Source organism: Mauremys reevesii, linkage group 25 (genome assembly GCF_016161935.1).
Source record: "Mauremys reevesii isolate NIE-2019 linkage group 25, ASM1616193v1, whole genome shotgun sequence".
In the NCBI taxonomy this organism is placed as follows: domain Eukaryota; kingdom Metazoa; phylum Chordata; order Testudines; family Geoemydidae; genus Mauremys; species Mauremys reevesii.
The window spans coordinates 13,845,635-13,861,073 of record NC_052647.1 but is presented as its reverse complement, the minus strand read 5'-3'; the positions used below and the strand labels follow the sequence as shown (position 1 = coordinate 13,861,073).

At 44.8% G+C, this 15,439-nt stretch overlaps 1 protein-coding gene and 1 pseudogene across 2 annotated transcripts in view; one reads left to right on the top strand and one right to left on the bottom strand.

Annotated features, from left to right (window-relative positions):
• ASIC1 (acid sensing ion channel subunit 1) overlaps window positions 1-15,115 on the bottom strand; it is a 154,895-nt gene extending 139,780 nt beyond the window's left edge. Inside the window, exons 1-4 of one of the 2 annotated variants that reach the window (XM_039514891.1) lie at window positions 15,096-15,115; window positions 5,431-5,551; window positions 4,460-4,641; window positions 325-419 (exon numbers count right to left, since the gene is read on the bottom strand). The gene's annotated coding sequence lies outside the window, so the exon portion shown is untranslated. Of the gene's footprint in view, window positions 1-324; window positions 420-4,459; window positions 4,642-5,430; window positions 5,552-6,267; window positions 6,380-15,095 lie in introns of those variants that run through there. The other variant, XM_039514890.1, reaches the window with a different exon arrangement.
• LOC120391249 lies at window positions 1,410-2,041 on the top strand (annotated as a pseudogene).
• Window positions 15,116-15,439: the final 324 nt, after the last annotated feature.

The following is a 15,439-nucleotide window of genomic DNA, read 5'->3' as shown; positions in this document are numbered from 1 at the left end:
ATACCCATTTTGCAGGTGCAGAAACTGAATCATAGAAAGTGTAAGTTCTTTTCCCAACTCTCATAGCAAGTTAGATGCAGAGGTGGTGGAAATCTAAATCGCACCATCTCTCAAAGCGAGGGATGGTACCGGTGAGTCCTCAGTAGAACCTGGGAGACCAAGTACTAGTTCCCTGAACTAACCAATGGACCACCTTCCCAGCAAGATCCACAATTAAAACTCAGTAGCTGTAGTTTGCTGTCCCCTGATCTAACCACTAGGTCATAGATCCTCCATGTATCATTGCCTTGATGCAGCATATTGGGTCAAGTTTATGTTTCTTACCCTTGATGCAGTAATTCTTCTTGGCTGGCTCCTCCCTGTCCCCACATCCAGTTCAGGTGATTGTAGGGGAGGACTGTAGTGGGAGAGGGGCTTGGCTGGAGAAGACAGAAGAAGCAGTGACCTGTGAGAGTTCCAGGGATAGCTCAGCAATGAGAAAACATTAAAGCCGAAGGGCCCAATTGTGCTGCTAGTGATTCAGAAGCAAAACTTCAGTGGGTGCAGGATTGGTCCCATATCCGTTTGGTGATTTTTGTTTAAATAAAAAAAGGCAGCAAACTGGGGCACCCTGCTCTCTTAAAGGGATGGATGATCCCAAGGGCCAGAACTGGGGATCTGTCAAGAGTTATTGTAGGGGTCCTGGGCTGATACTTGCTGATAATGAAACAGGCATGAATGTTTGACTCTTCCCAGGAAACAGCTGCAAGATTAAAAAGCATCAGAACAAAATAAAATAAATATATATATTTTTAAATATTGGATTCGGATTCGTGATGTTGCAAGGGGATTAGTAGAGCCTGGCAGCTGGCTCCCCCATCATAGTGCTTGGGTGCGCTAGGCCTGTTGACAGCAAATGCTGTCTGCTTAGCTAAGCAGCCTTGGGTCTCATTAGGAAGGGATTTTCCTCACCTCTACCTGGAATCTAGCCTATCTAATAACCCTGTTGTTTAAGCTCCAAGCCTCTGGTAAAAAACTGCTTGCTCTTTATTCTAAACTGGAAATCCTGATGAGGCAGCATCTTGGAGGATGGACGGATGGACAGACAATAGCAAACCTTAGATGGCTGAAGTGCATCATTCACTCACTGCAATGATGTTCCCATTCCAGGCCATGTCCAGGGACTTCAGAAGAGAAATGGTTAGAACATGGGAGTGGGAGTCAGTAGCACTTCAGTTCTTAACTTAGCTCTGTCACTGATTTTCAGTATGACCTGGGTGAGCACCTGCCATACTTAAAAAAACAACAAGGAGTCCGGTGGCACCTTAAAGACTAACAGATTTATTTGGGCCTCAGCTTTCATGGGTAAAAAACCCACTTCTTCAGATGCATGGAGTGAAAATTACAGATGCAGCCTTATATAATGACACATGAAGAGAAGGGAATTACCTCGCAAGTGGAGAACCAAGTGGAGAAAGCCAGAAGCCACCACATTTGTGGTGGTGGTCCCCAAGTTGGAGAAAGAGGAGGAAGCCCACTCAGATGATAGTGGAATATGCATGAGCCCAGAGTCTTATCTGGGGACCCCCCAACACAGTCCAACCATCTCTGTAGAATCTCTCACTGACAGCCAGTTTGCCACAGACCCCATTTGTGAATCTGTGCGGCCCAAACCATATGATCATCCTGCTGAGAAGATTGTGTCAGCAAAGGTAAAGGGAGGAAAAAAGAGCTGATAAGAAACTGAAGAAGATGGAGCAGAATAAGACAGCTGCCTCACGTTATCGGCAGAAGAAGAGGGCAGAACAGGAGGCGCTGTCTGGTGAGTGCCGAGAGCTAGAGCAGAAGAATGAGGCACTGAAGGAGAAGGCAGATTCCCTGAGCAAAGAAATCCAGTATTTGAAAGATTTGATTGAAGAGGTCCGCAAGGCCAAGGGCAAAAGAGCTAAAGTCCCTGAATAGGGTAGTCAGAGTAGAAGTTTTATGTGCATGTACATAAGAGCTTGATGCTAAAAGTTGTGTATTACTGCCTAATAAATTATTTAATAGTAAAAAAAAAAAAGTGGAGAACCAGTGTTGTAAAATAGGTTAAGGAAACAAACCAACCTCACTGAGGGGTTATGAGGCTTAATTGATCAATGCATGTAAAGTGCTTTGAAGATCCAGGACCACAGCCATCTGTAATGTGAGTGCAGTTTATCCTGAAATCAGGGAGTTACCGTAGTTTATGCCACAGAGGAATTTGGCACAACACTAACTCATGATATCCAATTATTGTCACACTGGAATTTTGTCAGCCCCAGTGGTAGTGTGGGCTGCTGCCCAGCTTACAGGACTCATGGCCTCCCCAATTCAAGGTGGGTTTTTGGAATGTGGCTTGATCACAATCACTTCTACAGGCATTAGAATGTCATCTAAAGTGCTACAAATAACCCTCTCATTATCTACTGGCTCTTAATGCTACTCCCCAGAGATAACAAGCTGTGATGCTTCCTCTGGGCCATATAATAATCACCCCAATTAGTCCCAAGCAGCAGTTATTAAGCTCATGGCAGCCCTTTAGTTTACAAAGCAGAAATAATTAAGCGGGTGCTTGTGATAGTCATGTACTATTGGGTTATCCGGGAGAGGGGGCGGGCGGAAGCCCGCCCCATGCTAACGGATCCCCCCCCAGCCTAAGGGGAGGATCCACAGGGCCACGGAAACCCACTAAGTGCGGGGGACAACTAATAAAAGAACAGGGACAGGAGTGAGGTCAAAGGGTCATAAGGAGGGAGCCTGCGATAGTCATGTGGCTGGGAGTGACCAAGGATATTCCATGCTTTGTGGCTTGGGAAAGGAAGCAAAACTCATTTGTAGAAGCAGCAAAGAATCATTTGCAAGAGATCCCACCACATGTGTAATGCAGTGCCTCCACAGCACCCTGCACATGAAAGCTCTTCCACACCAACAGGCTTGTTTTGTTGCAAAACCAATGGATAATTAGCCAAAGCAAATGCAATCAGTTGTTAATGCTGGGAATTGTTAATTCCTTGCATAGATCTCTCTTTCATCCAAATACCCTGACTATTAGATGGGTGGAGGATCAAAATCCAGACCCAAACCCAGCATTCATGATTGCTGCTTCTCTTCACAGGCCCAACTGGGCTAGTCCACAGCAGTTTGGTAAACCTTTTTCCTGGAAGCTGTTATTTTCTGTCTTAGAATCTGTTTTCACTTTTTATTTTAAACCATTAACCCTTCTGCTCACAAAAATAACCTTCTAAATGTGACATGAGTGTAAACCAATGCCAGGAGATTAGCCTGAATCTGCAGACAGCCTAAAATACTAGTTCAGAGAGAGATGTAAACTGCCCCTATTCATATCAAAGGATACTTAACCGTGGAATCTAATGATGACAATCCAATGTCTATATTGATTATTTAAATTATCAAAACCATTGAGAAAGGAGAGCGACAGTTATATTATGAAGAGCTACTGTGTGGAGTCTGGGCTTGACTTCCCAGAACTCCATTTTTGTTTTCTCTCTCTCTGATATTTTGGCCTAATTTTGAAGCATTTGCAAAGGTATTTCAAGCAATCTTATCTAGGAAAGAGGCGAACATCTTTCCATGTGCCTGGTGAACAGGGGCAGCTCTATGTATTTTGCCACCCCAAGCACGGCAGTCAGGTGGCTTTCAGCAGCGTGCCTGCAGGAGGTCCGCCAGTCCCGTGCCTTCAGCGTACCCGCCGCCCAATTGCTGCCAAAGCTGCAGGATCGGCGGACCTCCCGCAGAAACGCTGCCGAAGGCAGCCTGACTGCCGCCCTCACGGCGACCAGCAGGCCGCCCCCCGCATGCGCTTGCTGCACTGGTGCCTGGAGCCACCCCTGCTGGTGAAAACGCAACAGGTTCCATTAGCGTTCCTTTGTGGACCACATGGGGTTGTGATTTCCCTTCTGGGAACACTTGTTGTCTCTTTGCCGTGACGCTTGCAGGAAATGGAAGTGTTAATTTCATGATTTTCGGTACTTAAACCACTATTGAGTATACTAGTCTAAGTTGTCTACCAGTATCTGTCCATCCATCCAGTTATCTGTTTTTTTTATCAGATCTAATCTACTCTATTTCTGCATTTCTCTTTATCTAGGCATTTATACTACATTCATCACTCTGGCATCCCCAGATCAGACTGCCTCTTTTGTGGCACATCAGCCCATGAATCCCACAGACTGCACAGAAGGGGGTTAATGGAATTTACAAGTCCATTATGACAAGAGGCAGAAATATTTGGAGGAGATGAAGCAGCAAAGGGGTTTAACTAACACCTCAGCAGGTATGTTAAAGCATTATGGCCAAATGCTCCTGAATGTATGTCCCACTCCCCTGCCATATTTCAAATGGGAGCATCATTTGAGAGCCCCTGGATGCCCCTTGCTGTGTATTTTTCCTAGTTATCTTCCCCTGGTCTCTGGAGTTCACGTTCTGTAGTTTTACATACTTTGTTTTCCTTGTAAATGGCTCTGATTTTAAATATATCCCTCTGCACTGGAGCCACAAGGAGGTCTGCTCTGCTCCTTTCACTGCGTGTGGGTACAGATGGCTTATCTTCATCATGCCACATCCCAGGATTTGTGGTGTCAATGTGTTGCCTCCACTCATGTGGGGAGGCTTTGCTGATCCCTGGGAACAGAGACAGGAGAAAAACAGTGAGGGGGGGGAGAGAGAGAGAGAGAGAAAATCCAAGTCCCCTCATCCTAGTGAAACCCTCCAACCTAAATAGATCTCAATCCTTCATGTTTCAGAAGAGTTGTAGATTTTTACAAACCCCTATAGGTTAAATGAAATCTGAAAATTATTTATAGATCACTCAAGCTTCACTTAAGCAAAGTGACCAGGGATCCAGCCATGTTTGAGACATCATTTGTAATGTGCACAGAATTAAAAGCCTGTCAGATCATCGTGAGAGGCTGTACATTGTACATTCCCCCAGCTGTGCAGGTTCTTTGCACCCTGTCTTTGTAAGACCCACGGGTGTCTCTACAAGTTCTCCCATAAGATGCTCCCAGGAAGTCCGTCTGAAGTGGCTCTGCTGGCCTTAGTACTTTGTATTCCTGTGGCACTAAGGCACATTTCTCACAATGCCCCCTGCCATGGGCATTTGCAATGCAGAGCGCTGACCGAGCACTGGCACTGCAGCTGGATGCAGTGGACTATTTGCTGACTCGGCACTGGATTTGTGGTTGGATGCAGTAGCTTTTGGCTTATGATGTTAGCAAAGTGTAGTAACAAACTGATTGATTATCCAAAGGTTACAGAATCTTTTGAATGTTCAGATCTTCCTTCTGTCTCACATGGAATAAGAAGGTCCATGTAACAGCTCACATGTGATGTGAATATACTCAGTAGTCTATATAACTCCCCCTAGCTGATGCACACAACGCTTCCAGGATGTGATTTGATTGCTTGTACCTGATACTGACATGTGACTCCATGGCAGAGGTCAAGGGATCACTTTGTTCTTGCAGGCATCCATCCTATAACATCTTACATTTTTAGATCCAGGTACACAAACTTGTGAACATACACATGGCTGTAAGTACAAACACAGCAGCATAAATAATCATAATCACACACCAATATGGACAATAATGTACATGCACACAATCAGAACCTGTCACATTCCAGCAAACAGAAAAATATGCAGTTCCACACTAGCACACTTCAGGATTCTCGTTCTCTCTGACACTCACATTCACAGTCTCATGTGTGCATGCGCGCACACACACACAGACACACACACACTTGCATCAACAGAGACATACAAACGCACTTACAATTCCTGAGGATTTTCAATTACTCTAGGAGTCAAGCAGTTAAAACAAAGAGACCAATGATCCAGACTCTGGGACACAGAAATAAGCCCATGCAGAAGTGCGGGGAGGTGATGCCTGGTGAATTATGCATGACACAGGAAAGCCTTTATCTGTGTGGACAAAGGCCTATGCCAGGCAGCTAGGCTCTCTGCCGTACCTGTACTTTCCTTTTGCTCACACTTTATCTCCACTCCCAGCTTGTAATTCAGCACAAATATCAGAGGAGGCTGGAAGATTAATTTTCGCCATTTGCATGGCAAAGGGGTGGTGTGGGGGGGAATCTCACTCACTCAAGACTCCCAGCTGCTTAATCCTCAGACAAGCACAGCAGAAGAAAAAGGCAAAAGGCAAAATTCTATCAGTGTTGGCAAGAGAAAAAAACCCAAAGACAATTTCATGGTTTAGGAAGTGGTGTTTGGACCCTGGCACTAACCTGGCCTTAATGTGCTTTGCAGATGGCAGCCACCCAACACCTATATGAACACAAGAGGCACCCCCATGCAAGGCAGTTCACAGACCCATCCCTCCTGCCTTCCTTGTGGTGCCTTCCTCTCACAGTAGTTCTTTGCCATGCCCATTTATGAGCTGGCCACACCCACTTTTCTAAGTGGCGGCGTGGAACTTTGATCCCCCTCTAGTGTCTGGTCCTCATAAGAGGATAAGTGTCTATTACAAGTGGCAGTGTAGAGAGTTGCTCTTTTAACTCAAGTGGTAGAGGCTCATGTTGTTAGTGCAGAAGGTCTCTAGGTACAGACTCTGCTGTTGACCCAACTAAGGTTGATTAAAAATGCACATGTGGAGAGCTGGTGCAATGTGCCGCTCCTGTGGTTTGGTAGATAGATGCTTTCACTCCGGTGCAAGCTGCTCCCTTTTGAAAGTGATTGTGCCATTTTCACTTTCTGGCCTTGCCCAAGTCACAATTAGGGGAACAATCATGACCCTGGCTTGTCTTTTAGAAAGGGCTTTAACAAAATGTTCTATTAATACTGTAATAAAATGGTGTGTCTGCGGGGGGGGGGCATGGCCATGTAAGCACACTACTGCTTTCTAATGGATACAATCTGAATGTATATCATAAGAACACCCACACTGGGTCAGACCTGTTGTTCATCCAGCCCCGTATTGTGTCTCTGACAGAGGCCAATGCCAGGTGCTTCAGAGGGAACAAACAGAATAGAGCAATTATCAAGGGATCCATCCCATCATCAAGTCCCAGCATCTGGCAGTGAGAGGCTTAGGGAACCCAGAGTATGGGGTTGCATCCCTGACCATCTTGGCTAATAGTCACTGATGGACCTATCCTCCATGAACTGATCTAGTTCTTTTTTTAATCCAGTTATAAATTTGGCCTTTACGGTATCCCCTGGCAATGAGTTCCACAGGTTGACTGTGTGCTGTGTGAAGAGGTACTTCCTTTTGTTTGTTTTAAACATGTTGCTTATTAATGTCATTGGGTGATATCTTGGTTCTTTTTCACCACACCTTTCATGATTTTATAGACCTTTATCGTATCCTCCCTAAATTGACTTTTTTTCCAACTGAACATTCCTAATCATTTAAATCTCTTCTCATATGGAAGCTGTTGCATGCCCTTAATAATTTCTGTTGCCCTACTCTGTACCTTGGGCATACCATGGATTTATATAGTGGCATTATGATATTTACTGTCTTATTATCTATCCCTTTCCTAATGGTTGCTAACTTTGTTAGCTTTTTTGACTGCTGCTGCACATTGAGCAGACATTTTCAGAGAACTGTCCACAATGACTCCAAGGTCTCTCTTTTGAGTGGTAATAGCTAATTTAGACCCCCCTCATTTTGTATGTATAGTTGAAATTTCATTTTCCAATGTGCATTACTTTGCATAGGCCCTATAGTGCCAATAGCTAATAGAGATTCTCCATTAGCTCAAGTGATAGGGATGCCAAGCTGTAGGATGGGAGTTCTATGCCCTTTGCTGCAGTGAAGTTCCTAGTGCTATGCTGTGCAGAATGGTGACACTCTGAAGTCTGAGGTGACCATAGATATGTTACAACAAAATATATATTTTAGGAGGTTTTTAAATTGGTTTAGACCTTTCCCTGCCAAGTTTGTGACCCAAACATTGCAGTGTTATGCCAATGCATGACAGCTAGAAAATGTAATTGATTACAAACAGATTAATCAGTTTCACATTTGTTTGCAATGTCCAGTATAAATGAGGTACCACAAAATTAAATATTGTCAAGTTGAAAATGATGATGCTCTCCCCCACACCCTCCTGATTAAATGCAATGGGATTAATAATGGACAAGGGCCAGGGATTGTTAGTATTATAGGAGGACCGAGAAACCTCAACCAAGATTGACCTGCATTGTGTGTTTATACAACACACAACACATTAAGAGACAGTCCCTGCACTGAAGAGTTTACACTCTAAAGGAAGGATTTTTACAGATGGAGACATGACTTGCCCATGGTCTCATGGGAGGCCTATAGTAGAGCTAGCAATTTACCCTGAATTTCCTGAGTCCTGGATCACTGCCTTAATCACAAGACCATCCTTCTTCTCCTAGAGATCAGTGCAATTTATTAGAATTGATTAAGGCTATGTCTACACTAGCACTTTTGTCAGTAAAACTTTTGTTGGTCATCATCATCATGTTCCTATTACGCCTCTGGTGTATAGGGCAGTGATGAAGCTCCTCCACACCTTTTTGTTTCTGGCAAGTCTTTCAATGGCTCCCCAGCTGTGCCCCAGGTTTTTCAGCTCAGCTTCCACAGCTCTTTGCCATGTTTTTGGGCAGCCTCATTTTCGCTTGCCTTCAGGTGTCCATCTTATTGCTATTCTGGTGATAGAATCAGTTTCCATCCAAAGCACATGACCAATCCATGTCCAGCCTCCTGGCAATGATGGTGCTCAGATCTTCTTGGCTGCACTGTGTCAATAGATCTTGGTTTGAGAGTGTTCTGCGCCAAAAGATACAGAGGATTTTTCTGAAGCAGGCTGTATGGAATGAAGACAGTTTGGACATGTCATACTTTCTCATTCCCCGGCATTCTGCACTATAAAGTAGTATTGAAAGTATGCAGCTCTGATAAATCTTGAGTTTGGTTTTGGTGCTGTATTTGATTATTTCCAGACTATATTTAAGCTCCTGAAGTTGTTCCTGGCTTTATTGATTTTGTTCCGGATGTCCTGGCTTGTTCCATCATCCTGGCTGATGGTGCTGCCCAAGTATGTGAATGTTTCTACATTGGTGAGAACATAATCCTCTATCCGTACTGGTGATGGTGAGGCAATATTAAAGGTCATGATATCTACCTTATTGCAGTTGATTTTCACTTGAGTCGAGTTGTTTTTTCTTGTATATGGTGTTGGGTATGTGATAGCAGAGTGATATCATCTGCGAAGTCCAGGTCTTCAAGGGATGAGAAGAATACCCATTTAATGCCTCTTGGCATGTCTTCTGTTGTACATCGTATTACCCAGTCAATGGCAATGTTGAAGAAGATAGTAGACTGACAAAGTCCTGTTTTAACTTCAAAACTGAGCTCACTGTGATCAACATTGCAAGTAAAGTTGAAATAGAAGCTTCTGACGATGCTGATTATATAGAAAGGAATTCCATATGCCCGCAGAATGCACCATAAGCTGGTCTTACACAATACTTTGCTTGGCACAAATAAAAGTGTGATACTACGCCAGTTATTACAATCACTGAGAGTTCTTTTCTTTGGTATATTCACTATAACCCCATTGGTCCACTCATCTGACACTTTTTCCCTTTCCCAGACTAATGTAAATAGAGGGGCCAGGATAGATACTGCTAATTTAGGATTTATCTTGAACAATTCTGCATTCAAGTTATCCTTGCCAGGAGCTTTCCCATTTTTTAAGGATTTGATAGCTTGAATGATCTCTTCCTTAGTTGGGGTGTCTGTGTTGATATCAAGATCTTCTTCTGCCTCCTGGATATTTGCTTCCTCTTTAGGTGGCTCCTTGTTCAGCAATTCTTTGAAATGCTCTGTCCAGTGCATTTCTTGTTCTTTTTTGGTTGTTAGTACGTGTCCTTGTTTGTTCCTGATGAGACTGTTTGTTGGTATCTGCCGTTTACCACTGATAAGCCGCGTCATTTTGTGAACAGTTCCTTGTTCACCATGAGCAGCTGCATCCTCTACTTGTGTTGCCAGAGTATCAATATAATGCCGTTTGTCTGTTCTCACAAGGCCTTTGACCTCCCGGTGTGCCTTGCTCTACTGCTTGTGGTATTTGTCCTTTAGCTTTTGGGATTTTGTGTCTAAAACTTTTTTCTTCAGGGCTCATCTGGTTTCTATGGCTTTCCATGTGCTGGGTGTAATCCACTCCTTCCTTCTCCTCTGCCCGTAGCCTAGACAGGCTTCACTGCTCTGTTTATAAATTGTTTATAAATTGCTGTTACTTTGTCCCACCTCTTGTTATATTTGGTCAGGAGTGTGGAAAAAAAACCACCCTTGACTAACATAAGTTCCACTGACAAAAGTGCCGGTGTGTACAGCGCTGTCGGTGGGAGACACTCTCCTGCCAACATAGCTACCGTTGCTCGTTGGGGGTGGTTTAATTATGCCAGTGAAGAGCTCTCTCCTGAGAGTGACCCACTCCTACAGACTCTGGCCGCTAGGCCACACTGCCCTGACCCTAGGGCTGCTCTATAGACTCTGGCCGCTAGGCCGTGCTACCCTGACCCTAGGGGTGTAGACTGTCACAGGGCCCCAGGGAAGTCACGTCAGCTTCCCCATTTGTAAAGTGTAAGTAAGGGGGCTGGCCCACCACGCTCACATACAGTCCCCCACATAAATATATAACATAGCAGGTACACATACACGTGTGTGCACATGTACAGTACGCAACAGCCACTCACATCATACACACACCATACATAGTTAACACACCAAATGCATGTACATGTGTGGGCACACACACAAACAGTTCACAAATTCCCTTGTTCATTAAAGCGGATTCTATTTCTGTCAGTTTCAGGCCTTTCCCAGCTGAGCCTGATTTATTGTAGAAATATCAGCAACTCCTCTTCCTTCTGCACTGAAGGCTCCAGGTCATAATTAGTAATTTATGCAGCTTCTAATCAATGCAAAATGTGAATTTTTAATCCTCCTGGCTTTCCCACAGGAGCCACTGTCTCTGAACTTAGCTTTCTATGAACAAAGAGAGATACAGGCCTCAGCTGTGGAAAATACCATATGGCTGCAGGCACCAGCACCTTCCTGGAGAGGTTTCACTGCCTAAGCCAAGCACCTGCCAATCACTGAAACATAGGCTGAAGGGCAAATGAGAAGCAGGGCCGGCTCCAGGCACCAGCACAGGAAGTAGGTGCTTGGGGCAGCCAACAGAAAGGGGACGCATGTCCGGGTCTTCGGTGGCAATTCGGCGGCGGGTCCCTCAGTCCCTCTCTGAGAGAAGGACCCGCTGCTGAATTGTCACCGAAGAATGAAGCAGTGTGGTAGAGCAACCGCCGAAGTGCTGCCGATCGCGGCTTTTTTTTTTTCTTCGCTGTGCTTGGGGCCGCAAAAACACTGGAGCCGGCCCTGGTGAGAAGGTGGCATGAGGCTAGGAATTTCAGAGGGATTCAGCTCATTCTATGTGTTCCATTCTATGCATCCGAAGACGTGAGATGTAGCCCACGAAAGCTTATTCTGAAATAAATGTGTTAGTCTCTAAGGTGCCACAAGTACTCCTGTTTGTTTTGTGGATAGAGACTAACACAGCTGCTACTCTGAAACCTCAATAAAGAATCCCTTTTATATTCATCACAGCTGAGTACTCTCTTCTCTGCTGTGAGAATGCTACATTTGACTATCATTGCCTGAACTATATGCTGCATATCTCTCTTTGAAAATGACATGCATACTTAAATCCTCAATTTATGGGCACCTCAGTGACCATCTAGAAAGGTGCAGTTATCGTGCAACAATCTGAAAAAATCAAACCCACCAAAATGTAGAAGTGTTTGCAAAAGAAATACCTGCTGGGGAGTTATTTAAAAAAAGTTCTTAGAGAAATCTGGAATTACGTTAATAAGGTATTTATGCCACATTTCAGTAAATCATGGCTATAGTTTGTGTTGCTTAAGAGCTATGTTAATCACAATGATAATTATCTTACATTTATATAGTGCCTTTCATACACAAGGATCCCAAAGTGCTTTGCGGACTGTATATAGAAATCACTTCACTCACCTCTGAAATCACACGTCTGGGATGAAATGCAGCCACACTAGAGAACAGCTGAGGAGGGGAACAACACTGTACGTACTTGAAACAACAGAGGCATTTTATGGCTGGCAGAATGTAATCTCTGAAACTTGAATTTGGCCAGAACACTGCTACTAATGCCCCTGCTCTTCCAAAAAGATGTGCTATGGATCCTGCCAAGGATGTGCAATGACTATGTGAAATAATAGTCCTGGTATGCCATTTCATTTGAAAGATGGCACCTCCAGCAGAACAGCGTTCCCAGGACTGTACTGGAGCATTGGGGTCAACAGTGCCCCAGAGAGATCAGTGCCTTTTACTGTCACCTACTCCATTTCTTGCACTGAGCATCCCTAAGCACTGGGACATCAGCATTGAGGCAAAGAAAAGAGCGCCCCCTAGAACTAGTACTGCACTGTAGCATTGGAATCAGTACTACTCCAGAGAGAAACTGCTGAGCTCCAATTCATTTGCAAATTTAACACCATCAGTTTAGGACTAAACAAAGACTGTGAATGGCTTGCCAATTACAGAACCAGTTTCTCCTCCCTTGGTTTTCACACCTCAGCTGCTGGAACAGGGCCCCATCCTCCCTGATTGATCTAACCTCGTTATCTCTAGCCTGCTTCTTGCTTGCTTATATATATATACCTGCCCCTGGAAATTTCCACTGCTTGCATCCGAAGAAGTGGGTATTCACCCACGAAAGCTCATGCTGCAAAACATCTGTTAGTCTATAAGGTGCCACAGGATTCTTTGCTGCTTCTACAGAACCAGACTAACACGGCTACCCCTCTGATACTCTCTCAGTGGTGATAGCACCCCCTACAGAGTTAACCCACAGCATTCCCTACTGCAAAGGGCACCCTACTACCAGATTTGGTATGGGGGTCACTTCTGACTCAGAGCGGAGGATACTCTCTGTTGAACTACCATTATCTCATTCTTCAGCACTTCGGATTTTCCTGAAGATTTCTAATCATCACAGCAGACTTCAGTCAGCTTCTGAGACTTCCAACATGACAGCCTCAGTTGCTAAATCTCAGGAGTTCTCAAACTTGGGGTCAGACCTCTGAGGGGGTTGCGAGGTTATTACATGGGGGGTTGTGAGCTGTCGGCCTCCACCCTAAACCCTGCTTTGCCTCCAGCATTTATAGTGGTGTTAAATGCATAAACAAGTTGTGGAAGGGTTCAGCCAGGTTCGTCCCTCTCCGGGGCTGCGGGGAAGCAGACTGTCTTGCTATGTCCATCGAATTATTTTGGGGAACTAGCCTGGCTGCGGCGTTTCATGCCGTGGCAACGGTAGAGACCAACAAACAGCTCTATTCTGCAGACCCAGGCCCTAGTTCAGGGAGAGGCAGTCGAGAGTCTATGGCCCAAGGCCTTATGCAGGGGCTGAGCAAACGAATGAGTTCAGGAGGCCTAGGCCCTGTCTCCAAAGGGCTTGGGGAGAGGGGGAGATGCCACCAGCACGTTGGGTGGGAGGGGGGACGCAGACCCACCCACTCCACTGCGTCCCAGCCCAGGGCCCTAACAGTGGCAGATGGCCTGCTGCTGTGTCAGTGGGGATCCTGGCCGCAACACACTGACATCCAGACTAGGGTCGGCTGCCCCCGGGCTACTTCCTACCTCCCCCTCTAGCGGTACCTGCATCTGGACGGTGTCCTCTACGGAATCAAGCACCATGGGCTCCTCGGGGTACTTGGCGAGCGGTAGGCTTGGCAGCTCCTCTAGGTAGCTTGCCACAGGCAGGTTTAACAGCTTCTCCGGGTCTGGTCGACATCAGGCCTTGGCTGGTCTGGCCAGGCCTCGGGTCGATCGCAGACTGCAGGAGTCTCCCCACCAGGAGCTAGGCCAGAGACGACTGGCTTCTCCAGCGGCCGGGGCTCTAGTGAGCTCTGGGGTTGGGCTTTTGTACTTCATGTCCTGCGCCCTGACATCTGGGAGCGGGCGCAAGCTCCACTGGCTCCACCCACTTTGGCATCCGGAGGGGTTCGTCCCTCTCCGGGGTGGCGGGGAACCAGACCGCTTCGCTACACAAGTGTTTTTAATTTATAAGGGGGGAGGTTGCACCCAGAGGCTTGCTATGTGAAAGGGGTCACCAGTACAAAAGTTTGCTATAGCTTCTAAATATATTGCATTTGTGATGAGGATCCCTTAATACACTGTTACTTGTTAGTATTGTTTGATGTTAAATGCAGGGAAAAAAGTAACTGTGTAAATATGTTCAAATGGGTAAAAAGGCCTTTAGTGAGGATGGATTTATATGGTGCATGTAGCAAAGTCAGCCTGATAGTATTCTCTTGCTTGATTATGTCCACTTTGGACTCAGTAAAAGATGAATGATCTGTGGTAGATGTCAAATTCAGTTTGGATCAGTCAATAATACACATACTCCATCCTGGTTTTTAACAAAAACTCTTCATTTTCTTTAACATGTTAAAATATTGTATAAACTTATAGTGCAAACAGATGTTATGGGCTTGATGCAGAAATTACTGGGTGAGGTTCTATGGATTGTGTTATACAGGAAGTCAAACTCACTAGATGATCATAATCATGCCTTCTAGCCTTAAAAATCTATGGATCCCCTGAGATTAAAACAGAAAGCTTTCTCGCAACAATTTGTAGACCTCCTCATCCATTTAGTTATATTTTGATTGGAGTTAAATCATGTTAATTTTAAAAAACACAACTACCCACCACGCTCCTTTGATGTTGCACACAGCTATTGACAAGGATTATATCAAAAAGGCCTGATTCAGAGCCAGTTAAGTCAATAAGATTCCCATTGTCTTTTATGGGCTTTGGACTGGGCCCTTGCTTCTCTGCTGATATTGACAAGTAATTTTGCTATTTAGAATATTTACACCAGTTTAATTCAGCTTCCGTGGGATTATTTCTGATTTACACAGGTGTGAGTTAGATCAGAATCAGGCTCTAGGTTCTTTAAACAAATCAATAACACAGAACGCAAAGCAAAAACCTCTCCTTAGACATAGTTGTTTAAAATAAGTCTGGACTACACCATACCAGAAAACATGCTGTAGGGATGTCTTCAGCCTGTCTGAAGATTCATACCAAAGACTGTAGCACCCCCTAATGGTCTGTGACAGAAATCATCCTAGGAAGGAAGAGGTGAATTAAACTCCAAAGCAGGCAAAACTCATACGGGCTGAAACCATTGTGTTCCACCAAATTTAGCCTCATAATTTTAAATCACGTTTTTGTTAAGTGTTTGTAATAATAACCCATTGAGAATATGAACCTAAAAATCTCTTTTCCTCCATGTTTTTTGTGGGGTTGCTCATAGGTGCACTGCCATACTCATTAGTTTGTTATTATAGCGTTCCTTTCACTGCTTTGTTATTTTTGAA